This window comes from Palaemon carinicauda, chromosome 42 (assembly GCF_036898095.1).
Source record: "Palaemon carinicauda isolate YSFRI2023 chromosome 42, ASM3689809v2, whole genome shotgun sequence".
NCBI classification, from domain to species: Eukaryota; Metazoa; Arthropoda; class Malacostraca; order Decapoda; family Palaemonidae; genus Palaemon; species Palaemon carinicauda.
The window spans coordinates 36,668,744-36,674,700 of record NC_090766.1 but is presented as its reverse complement, the minus strand read 5'-3'; the positions used below and the strand labels follow the sequence as shown (position 1 = coordinate 36,674,700).

Here is a 5,957-nt window from a genome sequence, read left to right as displayed (position 1 = left end):
CCAAATAGCTTTGGAAATGAATTAGTCCTTATCAAATAGCAAAAAAGTAGAAGCTTAACCTTTGTTGTTTTTTTCGTTCCCTGTTTACTTGAATATACTCTTATCATTACGGTCATGGTGGTTTCTTCTGTGTTATTTCTCCACTAATAGTCGAATTTCATTCTCCTTTTAGTTATGTTATTTCGTCACTGGCGGTAGTCGATTTTATTTTCCATCATCACATTAGTTTTTGAAGTGGCACTTCTACTTCTTTCTGGAAATAAGTTTTGGAGTCGATAGCTTTGTTTTGTGGATCTAGGTTTTTTTTTTTTTTTTTTTTTTTTTTTTTTTTTTTTTGTTAAACAGTTAATGAATTTGCAGTCCTTAGTTTTCTTCTGTGTTAAACTAGTAATGAATTTGAAAAGTCGTTATTTTTTCTATGCTATCTTAAATAGTTAATGAATTAGCGAAGGCCTTAGTTTTTTCTGTTAAACGGTTAATGAATTCGTGAAGTCCTTAGTTTTTTTCCGTGTTAAACATTTAGTGAATTTGCGAAGTCCTTAGTTTTTTCTGTGTTAAATAGTTAATGAATTTGCAGGTCCATAGTTTTTTCTGTGTTAAACAGTTAATGAATTTGACGTTTTTGCTGTGTCAAACAGTTAATGAAATTGCAAAGTCCTTAGTTTTTTTGTGTTAAACAGTTAATGAATTTGACGTTATTTTCTGTGTTTAAATAGTTATTTTAATTTGCGAAGTCCTTAGTTTTTTCAGTGTCAAACAGTTAATGATTTTGTCGTCATTTTTTGTATTAAACAGTTAATGATTTTGACGTTAATTTTTGTATGCAACAGTTAATGAATTTGACGTTATTTTCTGTGTTAAAGAGTTATTTAATTTGCGAAGTCCTTAGTTTTTTCAGTGTCAAACAGTTAATAATTTTGACGTTATTTTTTTTGTATTTAACAGTTAATGATTTTGACGTTATTTTTTGTATGCAACAGTTAATGAATTTGACGTTATTTTTTGTGTTAGACAGTTAATAAATTTGATGAAGTCTAAATGATTTCTTAATCTAATTGGTTATCAACATAATTTCCACAGACTATATCACAATTTTTTAGATACACTCCATCTCAGTATGGCCATATCTTTATCAATCAAAGCAATAAGCACAATATGTCACGTATGCCATACAAACGTTATCTTTAAGATAACTTTTATCACTGCTATCATTAATGGATTTTTGACTTTGAGGACCACATTTTTTAAAATGTTATGGGAAGTCCTACTTAGCAGTAGGTTTCTGAAATAGTATGCTCGTCTCCTCCTTTACAGTAGAGATTGACTAGATAACAATTTCTGTTGATTATTGCATTAAAACTTAAGAATTAAGCTATAGGTTCCAATTCTTTTGGGTCACCACGTGGTGCACTGTATGCATTCCTTAAGTGTCTTTTATAGTGTTCCTTCAGCTACTAACTGCACTTGCTTTATATCATTCTACATAAAATTCATCCTTTCTTCCATTTTGCTGTTCAGCATTGTCTACGTCCAGTTTCTTCTAGCTTTTGCTTCTTAGGGAACTGTTCTATTTTCCTCCAGTTACACATTTACCATGCGTATTCCACCTAAAGATCTATTAGAATTGACTGGAAGCTTCTACGTGAATTTATGAAAAAATATTTTCTGAAATGTACTTTGGGTATATCCTTTAACTTGCATGAAAATTAACCTTCATGAAAATTTGATAGTGCAATACCCTGAGTTCATTATATCATGAGACGATTAGTTAATTTGTGTAGACAATTAACATCAATGGTAAATTTTATAACGAATGATTGCTTAACTATCATGCAGTCTTATTGATACTGTCATGTTGTCCATGGAATCTAAACCAGTGAATTAAAAGTAATTACTAAGAATGTGCTAATTTCAGACCTAAAAGGATTGAAGATGAGAGTCTTGGGACAACCAGAACAAGTTGCCTGTGACAGCTTACACTACAGACAACGAACGCAAAGACCGAAGCATCAGTGATCAGGGATGTCCAAATGCAGTTATTTCCAGGTGGGGGTCCCAGCTTGAACAGGTTACAGCAAGCCAGAAATGAAGATCAAGAGTCTGGAGAGACGACTGGAAGGAGAATAATTGTACTTAGGAAGCCTCCCCACCTTACAAGAGCAAATATCTGTTAGACTTCAGCAAAAAGTGGTAACAAGTGGAAAGTATAGCAGCCTTCAGCACAAGGTAGACCCAAGTGCACAGTGTGGGATCAGTGAAATTTCATCTAGCGTGTCCCGTAGTTCAAGGAGTAAGAAGGGCAGGGTGAGTAAGACATTTAGAGTTCCTAGTGTCAAGACAGAGTCCAAATCAAAGACAAAGGGGGGTCTGTGTGTTAATGCCTGGAAGGAGTATCTGCTAGGAACTAGTGTGTTGCATTCCTAAGATAATAACATTTGATCGATGGGAAAACGGATGCGACACTTGGTACAAACTTTGGTGTGCTTACACGGGGAATCATAAGCAGCTGTTCTTACTACAGCCTGTGGATCAAGAGGCTCTTCCTTTATACTCTGCGGATCTTCCTGCCTATAACAGGTGGAAAAGATCTACTTCTGCTACTTCAGGCATAACCACATATCCATACATAAGAAGGGTGAAGAGCAGAGTCTGAACATCAAGTTCCATGGTAGCCCCCTTCCAGGGGGTGACGCTGTATTTCGCCAGGATTTGTTGCCCGTTCTGCGCTGCGGAGTCTCAGCAGATGCTGGCGATGAAGTATTTTCAGAGCACCGTGACGGAGCGTCGCTATATGATGGGACGTAATCTAGATACATGAGGCAGGGTAATTCAAACTAAGTGATTATAAGCACATAGTGTATACATCCCTTGGTTTCATGAAAGAGATATAAGATAGACATTTTAGTAATAGCCCCTCCAAGGCACTTGTCTGGTGTAAGAGCTATGTCTTACACGGCAAATCACACGATTAAAGGTTATCTCCGATGTAATATGATTTTAATACGAAATAATGAAGTTATGAGCGATGCAGGAAGAAAGGGTTTTGCTATTTGAACTTAAGTGCATTTTTTGAATAGTGGGAAATAGGTAAGATATGCAGAACTGTACCTAGTAACTAAGTAGCCCACTGAACTTGAGATTGGTGTCTTTTTCCGAGTTTTATTTACTTGAGTCTTATAAAATATCTATATTCAGAGTAAGGTAGGATTTGATAAGGTGTCTTGAACGAATATCTCTCTCAACCTGGAGTTTTACTTTGACTGTAAAATTTCCTTAGGGAAATATCCTCCAAGTATAAAATCAACTAATGTTAAGTGAGGTGCAGTATTGGCATCCCCTGACTCAGATAAGTGAAGTGCAGGATTGGCATCCCTTGACTCCAGATAAGTGAAGTGCAGGATTGGTATCCCTTGACATCAAATCCTGAAAGTAACTTTACTTTTGGAAACCAAGTTAAAACTCTTAAAGTTTGTGGGATGTATTCACAAGTTAATTCATTTATATGACAAGACTTGAAAGGATTGGAATACTTTAGTGTCGATAAATAAGAACGCCTTGATATAATACTTTGATGTTAGTCTTTGTGATGATAAAATTTCCTATCTGACCAGTCTTCAGAACTTTAGGCAAGATATTTGATTACTATATTTTGATTGAGAACTGAGAAATCCATTTCATATTAAATATTCCTTTTAATCGTTGGCCTTTTATGTATTAAACTATCATTGTTTGACCAAAATAGGAAGTATACAGTTGGTTTCAAACCATCGAGATATACAGGTGTAGTAATCTTGAAAAACAAACTTTCACTGCCTGAACGGAGTTGTGAATGGAAACTTGTATATGTCATTGCTATCAATATTGTTGTTGATTTGGTTCATAGATAAAATTCCTTTTCTTGGGACTCAAGGCTGCTGTTAATGTTGGAGAGTAAACATTTTTCGAAATCTGAAATGTATGGTTTTAGGGACAGAGGTGTAGTTGAAAATATTCATATTTTACCACCAAGAGGTAAGCAGCCCCTATTTTCATCATCGTACATTGATATGCAACATACTAAAACATTGTTTAAGGTCTAATTAAAGTTCCAATGGTCAAATGAGTTGCTATGGTAGAAATAAACGAACAAATTAAATAAAGACTCATTCTTATGAACCTTTTTTTGGAGATTTGTTTCTCTGCATGGAAAGAGGTCAGGTGTGTAACCAAATATCTAAAACGGATTCATACGCTGATGATAACATCTCAGAGAGAGAGAGAGAGAGAGAGAGAGAGAGAGAGAGAGAGAGAGGTGGATGATGCAGTCATACATTGTTAGTAAATCTCAACTTTCATTACTGTATGACAGATTATGAACTTGCATGATTCTCTCACAGAGAGAGAGAGAGAGAGAGAGAGAGAGAGAGAGAGAGAGAGAGAGAGGAGACATGCATAGTTAGTAAATCTCAACTTTCATTACTGTTTGACAACTTATGAACTTGCATGATTCTCTCTCTCTCTCTCTCTCTCTCTCTCTCTCTCTCTGAAAGAGAGAGAGAGAGAGAGAGAGAGAGAGGGAGAGAGACTCATGCATGCTTAGTAAATCTCTCTTATTACTGTTCGAAAGATTATGAACTTGCATGATTCTCTATCACAGAGAGAGAGAGAGAGAGAGAGAGAGAGAGAGAGAGAGAGAGAGTCATGCATGGTTAGTAAATCTCAACTTTCATTATTGTTTGACAGCTTATGAACTTGCATGATTCTCTCTCTACCACACAGAGAGAGAGAGAGAGAGAGAGAGAGAGAGAGAGAGAGAGTCATGCATGGTTAGTAAATCTCAACTTTCATTCCTGTTTGACAGCTTATGAACTTGCATGATCACAGAGAGAGAGAGAGAGAGAGAGAGAGAGAGAGAGAGAGAGAGAGAGTCATGCATGGTTAGTAAATCTCAACTTTCATTATTTTTTGACAGCTTATGAACTTGCATGATTCTCTCTCCATCACAGAGAGAGAGAGAGAGAGAGAGAGAGAGAGAGAGAGAGAGAGTCATGCATGGTTAGTAAATCTCAACTTTCATTACTTGTTGACAGCTTATGAACTTGCATGATCTCTCTCCATCACAGAGAGAGAGAGAGAGAGAGAGAGAGAGAGAGAGAGAGAGTCATGCATGGTTAGTAAATCTCAACTTCATTACTTGTTGACAGCTTATGAACTTGCATGATCACACACACACAGAGAGAGAGAGAGAGAGAGAGAGAGAGAGAGAGAGAGAGAGAGAGAATATCATGCAAGTTCTTAAGCTGTCAAACAGTAATGGAAGTTGAGATTTACTAACTATGCATGACTCCATCCATCAGGAAGGTTGACCCCACTTCTCGCATAAAAGTATCAGAAGCTTCCTGCTTTACACTATAATCAAATTGTTTTTAATGAGGCGCATTTGCACAGACTTGCAGCGGTGTCCTTTTAGCTGGAAAAGTTTCCTGCTATCTGATTGGTTAGAATTACTTTGTCCAACCAATCAGCGATCAGGAAACTTTTCCGAGCGAAAAGGGCACCCCTGCGAGTCAGTGCAAATCTGCCTCACTAAAAAGAATTGACTATAGATGTTTCTTTTTAGTTGTAATCTGTCTGTATCTCTTTATCTTTTGTTGAAGCGTTAGAGGATCAAACGTATCCTAACACCAAGGTCTTATGGTGTCTTAGGGTTGTGGTGGCCGATGTGGTAAAGTCCCTGACTGATGATCGCTAGACTGGGGCTTGAGTCCGCTCAAACTCGTTAGTTCCTTTGGTCACTGCAATCTTGCTATCTTTGTGAGCTAAGTAAGGGAGGGGGTTTGGGGAGCCTACAGGTCTGTTTGCTGAGTCATCCTGTGACTGGTGATCGCCAGACCGGGGTTAGAGTGGCGCTCAAACTCGTTAGTTCCTTTGGTTGCTGCAACCATACCATCCTTGTGAGCTAAGGACAGGAGGGATAA

At 37.1% G+C, this 5,957-nt stretch overlaps 1 pseudogene; it reads left to right on the top strand.

Moving 5' to 3' along the window:
* Positions 1 to 2,130: 2,130 nt before the first annotated feature.
* On the top strand, positions 2,131 to 4,153 carry LOC137633102 (uncharacterized; annotated as a pseudogene).
* Positions 4,154 to 5,957: the final 1,804 nt, after the last annotated feature.